The sequence below is a fragment of the Elephas maximus genome, chromosome 15 (assembly GCF_024166365.1).
Source record: "Elephas maximus indicus isolate mEleMax1 chromosome 15, mEleMax1 primary haplotype, whole genome shotgun sequence".
NCBI lineage: Eukaryota > Metazoa > Chordata > Mammalia > Proboscidea > Elephantidae > Elephas > Elephas maximus.
In genome coordinates, this window is record NC_064833.1 from 39,542,858 (window position 1) to 39,558,264 (window position 15,407).

The 15,407-nt window shown below is 42.0% G+C and overlaps 1 long non-coding RNA gene across 1 annotated transcript in view; it reads left to right on the forward strand.

The window, feature by feature from the left end:
* The window catches only part of LOC126058911 (uncharacterized), a 33,464-nt gene extending 22,125 nt beyond the window's left edge, over window positions 1–11,339 (forward strand). The window contains exon 3 of the long non-coding RNA XR_007513323.1: window positions 11,259–11,339. This is a non-coding gene — a long non-coding RNA (uncharacterized LOC126058911). The remainder of the gene's footprint in view (window positions 1–11,258) is intronic.
* Window positions 11,340–15,407: the final 4,068 nt, after the last annotated feature.

Consider the following 15,407-nt stretch of genomic DNA (forward strand, 5'->3'; position numbering starts at 1 on the left):
CCTTTAGAAGGTGAGGATGATCCCGGCCCACAATCAGCAGGGAGACAGGGACCTCAGTCCTACACTGCATAGAACTGAATTCTGCCAACAACTTGAATGATCCTGGAGGCTGATTCTTCCCCAGGAACCTCTAGTAAGGATTGTAGCCCTGCTAAAACTTTGGTTTCAGCCTTGCAGGACCCTAAGCAGACCCCATCAATCTTCTGACCTACAGAATTATGAGATAATAAATACCAACCTGTTGCCGTCAAGTCGATTTCAATTCATAGCGACCCTATAGCATAGCAGAACTGCCCCGTAGGGTTTCCAAGGAGCCGCTGGTGGATTCAAACTGCTGACCTTTTGGTTAGCAGCCAAACTCTTAACCACTGTGCCACCAGGTCTCCAACAGATGTTGCTTTAAGTTTCTAAATTTATGGCAATTTGTTACAGCAGCAACAGGAAACTAATACACTATTGAAAACTAAGTTTATTGCTTTGAAAAGATTTGATAAGGTGAGTTGCTGAAACAAACCGCTTTTGAATTAGATGTGAACAAGACAATTGTAAAACATTGGAAAGAAGATTGTAAAAACCCTGAAGAATAATAGATTCTATTTGCTTCACAAATGCCTCTGAATTTTTGTTCCACTTTAATACAGCCCAAATTAGAAATTGAGGGCAACGCATTATGGGTATGGCTTACACAGAAAAATAACTTGGAATTCCAATCCATTGATCGATATATAAGAAAAGAACTTAGCCCCACATTTAAAGACTGGAGTTTATATATTTTTTAAGTTAAGTATATAACCAAAAAGCCAAACCCGTTGCGGTTAAGTTGATTCTGACTCATAGCAACCATGAAGGACAGAGTAGAACTGCCCCATAGGGTTTCCAAGGCTGTGATCGTTACAGAAGACAGCTGCCACATCTTTCTCATGCAGAGCAGCTTGTGGGTTCGAACCGCCCACCTTTGGGTTAGCAGCCCAAGCGTTTGGCAGCCAAACCCTTAACCACTGTGCCACCAGGGCTCCAACTTAGCCCTACATAATGTTAAAAAAGAAAAACCAAGGAACTGGAATTGACAGATTCCTCCAAATGTACAGTGTTAAAAATAATCAAAACTCAAAGAAATTGAAACATTAGGTTTATTCTCAGCAGTTATTCTATACGCACATAGGGAGACAACTCTGACTTCAAAAAAAAGCAAATGGTTGAAAGTAGGCTGGTTACAATGGGGATTATAAAGAGAAGAGGCGCGAGAATAGAGGATCGACCATTGGCTAATCTTCACCTGACTGATGAAACCCTGCCCTCCCCCCTTTTACTGAGGTCAACTCATCTCCAGTCACTAAGGTCTCTGGCTCTCCACTCACCTGCAGCCACAATATCTTTTGATATTTAAATTGAATAAACCTGGCTTCTAACAGGAAAGAAAAGATTAGCAATTTTGATTGAAAAAAAGCCACTGGCAGGATTTGATTTTGTGGGTAAGAATAAAAACCCTAAAATCAAAGTAAGATGTCTGTTATTAATTTTTCTCTTTGACAGTAGGAACATTCACAAAGTTCACTGACCAATGTGAAATGCATCTAAGAACAGATAAAAAGAAATAACGTGGAAACAGGTAATCATAAAATAGCAAACTCCCTCTGAGACAAGACAATTGTGATAACTATGAAGCTCTTTAAAATTTATCTTGTGCAAAGAATTTAGGCAATTTCTAATGAACGGGGGCCACAGAAACCACCTAGTAACCTGACCATCAGCTGATCTCAGAAACTCGTTTCAGCCTAGGCCATTCCAACTCATATTAACCCTATGGGACAGAACTGCCCCATTTGGTTTCCAAGGCTGTAATCTTTATGGAAGCAGATTGTCACATCTTTCTTGTGTGGAGCGCCTGGTGGGTTCGAACCGCTGGCCTTTCGGTTAGCAGCTGAGTGCTTAGCCACTGTGCCACCAGGGCTCCTTGATCTCAGAAAGGGGAATATGATTTCAATCGATCATATTGAGACCAAAAAAAAGCAGTGGTCAATTTTGTCTGTTTCCTTCTCTTCTCCTTAAAAGCCTCTTTGTAACTAGCTTGCATTGAGCCATTTCATTTGTTTTTAGGAACAAAAGTCTCGCTGTATGCATACAGATAACTGCTGGAATAAACCTTGTGTACATTAATTTATTTGTGCCTTGATTTTTTTTTTTAACAATATAAAGACTGGTATTTTAATATGTTTTAAGTTAAAATAAAACGCATAAGGTATCTATGTGTCATTTTTTTAAAGCATCCATGCTCCAGGCAAGTTTTTTGATTACTAGATAAACTACCAGTCCTAGCTGCCTCTGAGACAACAGCTGCTTCTCTAAGGTTCTGCACACCTGTAGCTGTGAGCCATACTTCTTCTCCTTGTTGGGTGCCTTGAGTCTATCCCACTCATAGCAGCCTCATGAGTCAGAGTAGAACTGCCCCTAGGGTTTTAGGCTGTAATCTTTGGCACTCTGGTGGTGCAGTGGTTAAGCGCTCAGCTGCTAACTTAACGGTCGCTGGTTGGAAACCACCAGCTGCTTTCACAGGAGAAAGATGTGGCAGTCTGCTTCTATAAAGATTACAGTCTTGGAAAATCTATGGGGCAGTTCTGCTCTGTCCTATATTGTCGCTTTAAGTCATAATCCACTTGATGGCACACAACGACAACAATCATTACAGAAGCAGATCATCAGGTCTTTCTCCTGCAGAGCAGCTGGGTGAGTTCACACCGCCAACCTTTCCATTAGCACCCGAGCGCTTAACCATTGCACCATAGGTCCGTGCAATGCTGTCCTTCACAAGAAGTTTGCTGCAGAATGCCTGGTGCCTGTTACCCTGGGAGGACTTCCCTTTCTGGGCTGTCCTCCATGTACATCTGCAGCTCTCTAATCTATGCTGTGAATGTGAGAAGGTTTAATTGGTTGCCATGAATTTTCAGTTTGCAGGTTGGGTAGGAGCTGAAGTCATCTCCCCACTGCAGAGAAGTCCCTGAGGTGCTGAGTTGATACATCCCTGGTGTCAGCATCTCAGGTTTTTACTGTGTCAGGGGTTGTAAACTCAAATGCCTTCAGGGTGAGGCAGGTATCTGAATGAGAAAAGCAGAGGGAAGGGAATGAAGTGGGTTGGTGAAAGCAATGAGGAATAGTAAATTCTGTGACTTGTGGTACAGTGGTTAAGTGCTCAGCTGCTAACTGAAAGGTCAGCTATTCGAACCCTCCAGCAACTCAGTGGGAGAAAAATGTGGCAGTCTGCTTCCCTAAAGATTCAAACCAAAGCCAAAGCCCACTTCCGTGATGTCAATTCCAACTCATAGTGACCCTCTAGGACAGACCTCATAGGGTTTCCAAGCTATAAATCTTTATGGAAGTAGACTGTCACATTTTCTTCCTACTGAGCGGCTGGTGGTTCGAACAGCAGACCTTTTGGTTAGTCCTCCCTGTCCTTAAAGATTACAGCCTTGGAAACACTATAGAGCAGTTCAACTCTGTCCTAGAGGGTCGAGTGAAGTTCTTGACAAACCGAACAGTGCAAAAAAAAAAAAAAAAAGTAAGCTTCTGTTAAAGCCAGTTGCCGTCCAGTCAATTCAGACTCATTGCATGTCAGAGCAAAACTGTATTCCATAGGGTTTTCAATGGCTGGTTTTTGGAAGTAGGTTGCCAGACCTTTTTTCCAAGGTGCTCTGCGTGGCTACATTCTTTCAGTTAGCATCCAAGCCGCCTTAATTGTTTGCACCATCCAGGGACTCCTACAAATAACTAAAAGTTATATTAATTAAAAGTAACTGCCTAAAGAGAGGTTGTATTTTGTCATTTAGTAAAACATTACACTCCACATTTAGAGAATAACTGGTATGCTATCCTGTCGTTCTACATACAATGCGAAGGAACCAGAAGGTCTTGGAAGCCCCCTATTCATTTCTTGGAGAGAAAGTTGAGAAAAGACTACTGGAAGTTAAATAAGGTAGAAATAAAAAAAAATTAAGGAAGAAGAGCAAAATAAGCATTATGAGAGGCAGTAGGAAAAGATCTTTGAAAAGTTTAATCACTACCTCAGAAAATAAAGTTTTCTGGATTGTAGGTACAGAGCCTGCTCAAAAGTAAATTCAAATTATATTCAACGCCTGTTTTTATACAGTTTTATACCCTGAAGAGGGCCATGAAAATTTTCTATGCGTTTTTGATGAATTCTTCTTGAGACACTCTTCTCTAATCATTGGTGAGAAATCAATTTTAAATGGCTTCTGAATCCCTTTGAGAATGAGCTGTGTGTATTCTTTCCTACAGCTTAGTTAGCTGCATTGGAGCGTTAGCGCAGAGATTTTTGGCAGAGCAAAAGAACTAGTGTATTTTGACTATTTAAGTGTTAAAATTTTTAGGGCAAGGTTTCAATTTGTTATATGAAGTCTGCCAAACTCTGGCTAAAACAAAACAAATAGGCCAGTAGTATAAAATTAGATCCTAGTTACAAGTCTTTTCCAATGAAACCAATTGTAAATAGACAATGGTGTAAGAAGACTCCAGATTTGTAGGGATGATTACAAAAAAAAATTAAAACTTACTAACGAGAGTTCCTGGATGGTGCAAACAGTTAATGCGTTCAGCTGTTAACCTAACCTAAAGATTGGAGGTTTGAATCCACCCAGAGGCTCCTTGGGAGAAAGGCCTGGCAATCTGCTTCTGAAACTCAGCCATTGAAAACCCTATGGAACACAGTTCTACTCTGACACACACATAGGGTCACCATGGATTGGAGTGGGCTTTACGGCAACTGGTTGATTTGGTTTAAGTGAGTTATTATCGTTCTTGTTTTATATAATCAATACTTACTTGAATTTGCTCAATGTTTACTGGTTCCATTATAGTTGTTTCTTTTTTAAAATAGTTTATTTTTTACTGTTGTTGATGAGTACATGTACAGCAGAACATACACCAATTCAACAATTCTACCTGTACAACTGATTACATTCTTCAAGTTGTGAACCATTCTCGCCCTCCTTTTCTGCATTGTTCTCACAATTGTTTCTTAAATGGTATTCTCTATTTCTGAGTTAAATTTCCTTCCTCCGGACATACCTTTTTTCATAGTTCCTTCAGGAGGATTTCTTCTGGTAAGCAGTCTTAAAAACCAAACCCAAAACTTATATGTCTATAAATGTCTACATTTCATTGTTTATCTACTATGGTAGTTAAACTATGTAGTCGTTTTCTCTCAGTGCTTTGAAGACATTATTCTACTAGCTTCTGGTTTCTGTTGTTGCTTTTGCCGTCTGTCTAAGCATTGTTCCTCTGTGGGTAAACTGTTCTCTCTCACACACTCTCCCTCTCTGATGGTTTGAAATTTTCTGTGTCCAGGTGTGGATTTGGTTATATTTATTCTACTTAGGACTTACTGTGAATTTCGAATCTCCTTCTGTAATCTCATCTTCAGCAGGGTTTTTACCAGAAGAGCCCCTGTACAGCCTGGGTTGAAGACGTGTTTTACGGAGATGTGTGTGTATTTGCTTCTCCCAGAGATGTGTGTCTGTGTGTCTGTGTGTGTGTTTGCTTCTCCCAGAGTCCTAGGTGTATCATTGTCCTGGGACCACATTATATGTTAATATCTTAACTTGAAAAGTTGAAAATCACAGAAATAGCATACTTTGGAACCCCAAACTCAAGTGAGGGCAAGTCATAGTGTTACCGGAATAAGGCTCTTGCCTCTCACTGGTCAAGAATGAGCAGGTAAGGCACATAGTTTTCCACACGAGCAAAGATTTATTGAAGAGGCTTGCAAGCCGAGAGGAGGAGGGCCTAGAGCAAAGCCCACCCTTACCTTATAGAACAAAAGACAGGACCGAGTTTTCAAAAGTTCTTGGGCAGGAAGATTCATGTTTATTCACAGACACAGGCAGGGATGTGTTAGCTAAGGTGCAAGCGCAGCAGCTTTCCAAGATGGCTCCTGTCCTGGAGGCCTCTGGGACTCGTAGCAGGACTTATTATGAGGTGTCGCACCTGCATAGTCTCCCACTCCCCCGGGTTCGATTCCCCGGCTGGGGCTGTAGCCCTTCACTGCCCCTGGTGGAAGGTCACACAGCGATCACAGGTGGATGTTCTGCGCGTGTCCCTGGGCCTGCTTCTGAAAGGCAACTTTAAAGAAGTTTGCGGACTATTTTTAGATAACCTGCCCCATTGTTTCTGTGCCCTGGCCCATTTCTTTTTACTTTGTTTGCAGTTTTGGGGGCCTCTCTGTTCTCTGTCTTATTAAGTCTCTAGGTTCCACACTCAACCCCCTAGTACCTCCGTTATAGTATAGCCTATTTCTCTTTTACTTGCTTCTCCTCTAACCACACCAGTCTCTTCGTGATTTCTCAAACAGGCGCCCTCCGATCTCAGGGCCTTTGCTCCCTGTGTTGATAGTGAGAATTATCAGCTGTGACCCATTTTTATCTCCACCCAGAGCCTGGGCTGAATCGGTCATGTTTCCTTATCATCTCTCTACGCTGGTGAGTGGATAGTTTCTATAGTTCTCCCTTTCAAAAAGGACATCACCCTTTAAGAGTACTGCTATAGGTAGGGCTGTCAGTTCCAACTCTCTGCCTGCTCTACTGCCCCCTTGTGGACATAGAAACCCAAGTGCCCTGGTTACATAAGGGGGCAAATAACCCCCATTCAAGCTATTTTAGGCAATTCTCTCTCTACTTTTCAGTACCTTCTTTGATTTGAGTCTTTGGAGATTTATCTTGCTTTCTTGGTAATTCAGCTACACATTTAAAAGGATGTTTGTTATGTATTATCTAAGATTTCTAGGAGTTGGTGACAGGAAAGTTTTTATGTAATCTAACCCCTGGTGGTGCAGTGGTTAAAGTGCTCAACTGCTAACTGAAAGGTCGGTTGTTCCAACCCACTAGCCGCTCCATGGGAGAAAGATGTAGCAATCTACTTCCTCAACAATTACAGCCTTGGGAAGCCTATGGGGCAGTTCTACCCTGTCCCATAGGGCTGCTATGAGTCAGAATCCACTTCACAGCAATGTGTTTTGAACCCCAATAGTTCTGGAAATGGAAGCCCAGGTAGTTTCTCTACTCTCCACTCTTTTTTCTTTTTCTCCACTGAATCTGTGAACCAGACAAAGACTCCACATCTGGAGTATGGATGGAATGCCAGGTGTGGGTTGGCATCCTTCTTACACCCTAAATCCTATCACAAACCTCCTGGATTAAATTCCAACTACAGTTAATTAGGACCATATGAAGAAGAACAGGGCATCAGGATTGGAGGAAGACCCATTAACAACCTGCGTTATGCAGATGATACAACCTTGCTTGCTGAAAGTGAAGAGGACTTTGAAGCACTTATTAATGAAGATCAAAGACTACAGCCTTCAGTATGGATTGCACCTCAGCATAAAGAAAACAAAAATCCTCGCAACTGGACCAATGAGCAACACCATGAAAAATGGAGATAAGATTGAAGTTGTCAAGGATCTCATTTTACTTGGATCCACAATCAACAGCCATGAAAGTAGCAGTCAAGAAATCAAAAGACACATTACATAGGGTAAATCTGCAGCAAAGTACCTCTTTAAAGTGCTGAGGAGCAAAGATGTCACCTTGAAGACTGAGGTGTCCCTGACTCAAGCCATGGTATTTTCAATCACATCACATGCATGTGAAAGCCAGACAATGAATAAGGAAGACCGAAGAAGAATTGACGCCTGTGAATTGTGTTGGTGAAGGATATTGAATATACCATGGACTGCCAAAAGAACGAAAAATCTGTCTTGGAAGAAGTACAACCAGAATGCTCCTTAGAAGTGAGGATGGCAAGACTGTGTCTTACATACTTTGGACATGTTGTCAGGAGGGATGAGTCCCTGGAGAAGGACATCATGCTTGGCAGAGTACAGGGTCAGCAGAAAAGAGGAAGACCCTCAACGAGATGGATTGACACAGTGGCTGCAACAATGAACTCAAGCATAACAACGATTGTAAGGATGGCTCAGGACCAGGCAGTGTTTTGTTCTGCTGTGCATAGGGTCGCTATGAGTCGGAACCAACTCGATGGCACCTAACAACAACAACAGTTAATTAAAAAAAAAAAAACAAACACCCCAGAGAATACATTTCAGGGAAAAGATCCCATATCTTCTTCCTCTCTTATTCTAGTCTTTGCAGGTTCATTTAGAATGAGAAAAACATTTTTTTAAAAATTCACATAACTCCTATAAGCGTTAAATCTCATCCATATTTTAGAGATTCTCAAGAGGTATGGAGACAACCCTTTTTACAGGGTAGGTTAAATTAGCGGAAGGGTCTAGTTCAAGACAAAATTGCCCTTTGACACACTGCTTTTTGATTTGCTTTACATTTATTTTGCACTAAATTTACTTTAAAAGAGGGCCTGACAATTCTGTTTGTTAAAGGGTTTTCTTTTAAAGTCAAGAAGCATTACCTTCTTGACTTAATCTATATGAGATCAGGGTGAATTACTTTCGTATAGATTAATTGGAATGACCAGGATAAACACTAAAGGAGTTGGTGTCTGGATTTATTCAGAGAGGAGCCAAGGGAAAAGACTGGAAGCTTTGCTTTTGTTGAGTGAGGAATAGAGGAGAAGGAAAACAGGGAGGAGCTTAGTAAAAGGGGCAGAAAGTAGACACATAGACAATCTGTAAGCTCAGGAGAAGCAAACTTTGGAGTGTGGAATGGTTACGGGCCTGCCTGGAATCAGAGGACATTCTCAAAATGAGTAATTGAAGGAAGTTCAATGAAAGGACAATTTAGAAAAGCCAGCGAGGGTTGGTGAAGCACCCTGGGGTAGCAACAGCTAGAAGCTGTTACCACCCTCACACCTGAAGAGGGAAGAAGGAGCAATGGCTGGAACCTGGGAGAGCCATAGCTATAGAGACAGCTGCTGAAGGGGCTTAGGCCTTCAGTGGGCTTGCTTAAAGCCACAGTCAGTAGTGAGGGAGCTGGGAGAATACATACCTCATCTCTCTCTCCTCCAGCCCTCATCTGCCTCCCATTGACCCAACATTGTTAGAACCCACAGGCCAAGGGAGCCCCATCGATGCAGTCCAAAGAGGTCACCCTCCTAGAGTGGAGAAGGGCATAGAATGAACCCGGAGAGGGAGCTGGTGAATATCCAGCACAGGTGGTGCCGGGCCATTAGTTGCACAACTGGGTAGTTAGTGTGCTGGGCAAATACATACAAGATTATCAGCCTTTGACTACCTTCTTTTCATTTCCCCCAGTCTTGCTTCCATACTAATTTAGCTAATGAATTTCCACTTACACTCTTTACAACCATGATGTCAAAATAATACCTTAATAATTTTATATGTGAGAGACTGACTTGATTTGTAAACTTTCACTTAAAACACAATAAAAATTATTAAAAAAATAATAATAATACCTTAATGATTTTTGAAAAGGCATCAGTTTTAGAGACTGTCCTCAGGGGGAGTAAACATTCTCCCTATTCCCTGCTTATCCCTCTCAGCAACACTTCTCCTGGAATGGTGACAAAAACCAAGCCTGTCCCCTGGCAATTTGCTTAGCATCTCAGTGGCAGTCAGGATGGCACTAAACAGTAGAAGCAGTGGTAAATTGCCCACACAGGGGTTAAAACATAAGGGGTAATCTAGAACTTAACTAACCTTATCATTTCCCCAATTAAATCCAGCCTCCGAGGTCCACTCATGAGTCTAGTACACCCTCTCCAATTTGGTCTCTAGTGTCTCCATTTAATCATTGACCTTTTAGCTATAGAGAAATGAGAGTGAAGAAAGGAGGAATAAGAAGTGACTAAAAGATAGTATGTTGCCTGTCTCTCATCATCTCTTATCAGTGAAACAATGTACTGTTGGTCTTCCTATGCATAGGCCGTTGAGCACTTGAATCTATTCGAGGGAGGGCTCCAGAGCCAACCTTTAATCATTGGTTGATTCAATAACTGTGGCCCTGTAATATCATTCTCAGCATTTGAAGATGACATTACTCATGGTGGTTGGTATCTTTGTGCGTGAATATGGCTTCTCCACCAAGGCTAGGCTAATGTTCCTGTTTAGACTGAACATGTAAAATCTAGTTTTTAAGCTGTGGAAACAGCCACTAATTAAAATATCTGTTGCTATTCGTGATCCTGCCTTTTTGCCCTGTAGGAGGTCATTACCATTCTACAAAACTGGGCACCCCATTTCTGATTACGAAATACTGGATTAGTCTATCTGTCTCAGCTAATGGCAAATATGATGACCCAATTCTGCGAACAGTGTATGTGATGGTTAAGATTGTGTGTCAAATACTGGGGAAGACACCACAACTTGGAAAGGTCATGGAAGCTCCATATACACATCCAAACTCCCTGAGGGGCCAAATTACTGGGCTGAGGGCTGGGGGGGACCATGGTCTTGGGGAACATCTAGCTAAATTGGTATATAGTTTAAAAGAAAATGTTCTACTATCTACTTCGGTGAGTAGTGTCTGGGGTCTTATAAGCCTGTGAGCAGCCATCTAAGATACTCATTTGGTCTCACCCCTTCAGGAGCAAGGGAGAATAAAGAAAACTAAAGATACAAGGGAAAGATTAGTCCAAAGGACTAATGGACCACAACTACCATGGACTCCACCAGGCTGAGTCCAGTATAACTAGATGGTGCCCAGCTACCACCACTGACTGCTCTGACAGGGATCATAATAGAGGGTCCTGGACAGAGCTGGAGAAAAATGTAGAACAAAATTCTAACTCACAAAAAAAGACCACACTTACTGGACTGACAAAGACTGGAGAAATTCCAAGAGTATGGCCCCTGGACACCCTTATAGCTCAGTAATGAAGTCACTCTCAAGGTTCACCCTTCAGCCAAAGATTAGGTGGGTCCAGAAAATAAAACAAGACTAAAGGGGCACACCAGCCCAGGGGCAAGGACCAGAAGGCAGGAGGGGACAGGAAATCTGGTAATAGGGAACCCAAGATTGAGAAGGGAGAGTGTTGACATGTCCTGGGGTTGTTAACCAATGCCATAAAACAATATGTGTACTAACTGTTTAATGAGAAGCTAGTTTGTTCTGTAAACCTTCATCTAAAGAAAAAAAAAAAAAGATTGTGTGTAAGCTTGGCTGGGCCATAATTCTCAGTGTTTCTATGTGATTACCCCCATGAAGGGATCTGCTGTGAGTAGTCGATCAGTTGAAAGGGAGTTCCCTTGGGCGTGTGGCCTGCATCTGAATATAAATGGACATTCTGACTTTTGCCTTCTCTGGATCCTGCAGCTGCCTCCTGTTTATCTGACTTCCAGCTCTTAGGACTTGAGCTAGCAGCCTACCTGCTGATCTTGGGATTTGATGATCTTCACAGCCTGTGAGCAAGAGCCCTACTCTGACCTGCTAATCTTGGGTACACCAGCCCCTGTAGCTCCGTGAATCAGGAGAAGCCTCTATGCTGATCCACAGACTTGGGACGTTCCAGCCTCTACAATTGTGTGAGCCATTTCCCTGATATAAATCTCTCTATATATTTATATGCGTTAGTGGTTTTGCTTCTCTAGCGAACCCAGCCTAAGACAGTCTACCAGTGGAATCAGGAGTGCAGAAATCATAGGCTCTGACTAAATCAATGAATGTTCTTGAGAGATGTGTTTACTACTCCGAGATGAAAGGGTACAGTGATAATATGGCTAAGAATTTAAAAACAATGTTGGGATAATAACAGTTCCTACTTCACAAGGATTGTTGAAGATTAAATGAAGTACTGTAATATATGTGAAAATGCCTTGTAAAACTTTAAAACCCAAAAAACCAAACTCGTTGCCATGTAACTGACTCCAACTCATAGCAACCATACAGGGCAGAGTAGAACTGCCCCCACAGGGTTTCCAAGGAGTGGCTGGTGGATTCGAACTGCTTATCTTTTGGTTAGCAGCTGAACTCTTAACCACTGTACCACCAGGGCTCCTAAAGCCTTATACACACATTAATTATTGTCATTATATATAGATATTGTGGTAGTCTTTTTGGAAAAAGCATAAGATTTGGAGTCAGAAGATACCCTCCACCACCCACCACCACTAATTGTGTAACCTTGGGAAAGTTTCTTACTCTCTCTTAGCCTTTTCTCATCTGTAAAGTGGGGATATTAATATCTTTATTTCCTTTCCACATATAGCTCAAAGGGTTGTTGTGAAATGCTTTGAAAAGTTGTAAAGCACAATGTAGATGTTGATTTTTGTTTGTGTGTGTGATTAGTATACTATGCTTCAATGAACAGTCTGTCAACATGATACACTCTATTACCCCAGGAGTGACAATAAATTCGAAAAGATACACTTCTCAGGAAGTACGTATATTGATTTTGTGCTGAGGCCCTATGATTACTGAAGTTGTGGACCACTCAAGGGTGAACTCCACGGTCTTGCTGCCAAAGTGGGATGTTCTAGCCAGCAGGGCTGACAATTAGATCTATGGTGTCATGGATTGAATTGTGTCCCCCCAAAATATCTGTCAACTTGGCTAGGTCATGATTCCTAGTATTGTGTGATTGTCCACCATTTTGTCATCTGAAGTGATTTTCCTATGTGTTGTAAATCCTATCACTATGATGTTAATAAGATGGATTAGCGTCTGTTATATTGATGAGATCTACAAGATTAGATAGTGTCTTAAGCCAATCTCTTTAGAGATAAAAGGAAGGGGAAGTGAGCAGAGAGTTGGGGACCTCATATCACCAAGAGAGCAGTGCCGGAAGCAGAGCATGTCCTTTGGACCTGGGATTCCTGCGCAGTGAAGCTCTTTGTCCAGGAAGGACGGAAGACAAGGAACTTCCTCCACAGCAGACAGAGAGAGAAAGCCTTCTCCTGGAGCTGACACCCTGAATTTGGACTTTTAGCCTACTAGACTGTTAGAGAATAAACTTCTGTTTGTTGAAGCCATCCACTTGTGGTATTTCTGTCATAACAGCACTAGATAACTAAGACATATGGATAACTCCTCATTCTAAGATCTGGTACCCACTCTCTCAACCAACTCTTTCCATGACTTCTAACGGATAGCAAAATCAGGAAATTTGCACTCCCCGATGGGTTTAATAATAACAGCACCAGACAGAGAATTGGAAGCTGGGTTCAAGACCCAATTTTTGTACTTTCCGGCTGTGTGATTGCAGACTAGTCATTTATCATCGCTTAGCTGGAAAACGACAATAATGAAATATATGTACTCCACAGGACTGTTAGGAGGCTAAAATAAGTTTGTATGTATAATGTCATTTTGCAGACTGCAAAGCACTAAACAAATGTAAGTGTTAGTATTCTTCCCAGACACTAAGGGAGATGCTACTGAGCAGTAAAATTCCTTCACCCACAAGTAGCAGAGAGGGAAAGAAGAAAAAGAAGGCCTGGATAATTCACCAATTGGAAGAACCAGCTCCTGAGTCACATAGACTTGGTTAGATCAAGTCTAATATACAGCCCTAGTGACAACTTCAGTGGCTGCAAAATAGGGCCCCTAAGGAGAAGCTGAAGGGGTTAGTTCTTCTTCAGAAAATATAGGTGAAGAGAGAACTTAGTGATTGTCACGTACACATAGGGCAGCTATGGGAAGTGTGTTAAGCAGCTGTACTTGTGCCATTCCACAGAGAACAGGACTTGCAGGTGGCTGGGATGAGGCTCTGTTTGGGTCAGCAGAATGGAAGAATTCTGTACAATAGGGCAATAGGGCAGAACCAGAGCTGCTGTCAGCCCGTTACTGTATTTTTCACAAATAACACACCCACACATATACCGCACATAGCGCACCTAGGAAAATAGTGCACAAAGGGGTTGCGTGGTTGGCAAAAAAATGTATAACATGTGCATTATTTGCAGAAATACTGTATGTTCATACTAGACTGCCCCTTCCAGACCTAGGCTAAAAGAGAAAGAGAACTTCATGGGGTTTAATCATGTTGAGCAAACATGGGCTGACCCCTAACAGTAGAAGGTTTACCTTTGTGAGATGGAGCTTAAAGGTGGCCATGGGACAGAGACCTTACTTTGGCAGGCAGCTCATCTCAGACCTAAACTGTACTTTAATCCCTAAAAGAGTTACTTGGGACAATTTACTACAGCCTTAAATAACCATCTTAAAAATACAAAATGAAATTCTGAGATAGGCATCATTCATTCGTTCACTAATTTCTTATCTATTAAGCAGGTACTAATGGCAGAAACAAATTAATCGCTTGGCTACTAACTGAAAGGTTGGTGATTTGAACCCAGCCAAAAGTTCCTCAGAAGAAAGGCCTGGCAATCTGCTTCCAAGAGGTTACAACCATGAAAACCCTATGGAATGCAGTTCTACTCTGCAATTCACAGGGTCACTGTGAGTCAGAATCACCAACTTTTTTTTTTTTTTTTTTTAACGACAGTTACGGAATCCTGGGGTGGGGCAAACTATTAAAGCATACAGCTGCTAACCCAAAAGTTAGAGTTCAAGTCCACGGAGAGGTGTGGACCCTCAGAAGAAAGATCTACTTCAGAAAAATCAGCCATTGGAAACCCTATGGAGCATAGTTTTACATAGTACTACTCATGGAATTGCCATGAGTAGGAATTGACTTAAAGGCAACTGATTTAATGACAGTTACATACTGACAGAAAAACCACGGTGAATATGAATAGTTCTTTCCATAAGGAAGAGCACTGAGTAAAGAGGGCCTTAAGCCCCTAAATAACTGTGATCTACAGCAGAAGGGGAGCCCTGGTGGCACAATGGTTAAGAACTTGGCTGCTAACCAAAAGGTTGGCAGTTCAAATTTACCAGCTGCTCTTTGGAAACCCTATGGGGTAGTTCTATTTTGTCCAATAGGGTCGCCATGAGTCAGAGTCCACTCGATGGCAAGGGAATGGGTAAAGCAGAGGGAGAGAGGAGAAGTACAAAGAGTGAATCATGCAGGGTGCGGGAGGGAGCAATCTCACCTGACTGTGGAGATAAGGGGTAACATCATAGAGAAAATGGCATTGGGGTAGGGGACAAAGGATAGGCGACTTTTTGGCAGAGGCGTGATCTGGAAGGAAGGTATTTGGGGCAGTGGGTATCTTTGGGTGGTGGTGAGCATTTGATTTTCTATTTTCATGGTTTTTGTTGTGCTTTGAGCCAATGCGTAGGCTCATCAGGAGTAGTGACTGTGCATTACATTTCTTTACAACTTGCACAACTTCTAGCACAGTCTAGAACATACATACCTGTGGAATGAATGTCCCATCCTGTCCTTTTCCAGCTTCTCTTCCATAATTTCTCCTCAGAGACTCTGCTGTAACCAAACCCTTTCCTTAGCCTTTTATCTGTCATCTACATGTTCAACTCATACCCATCTTATGAGACTCTCTTCTCTCCTGGGAAGAAAGACTCAGCCTCTAACTCCTATTTATGAAGCTGAACCATATG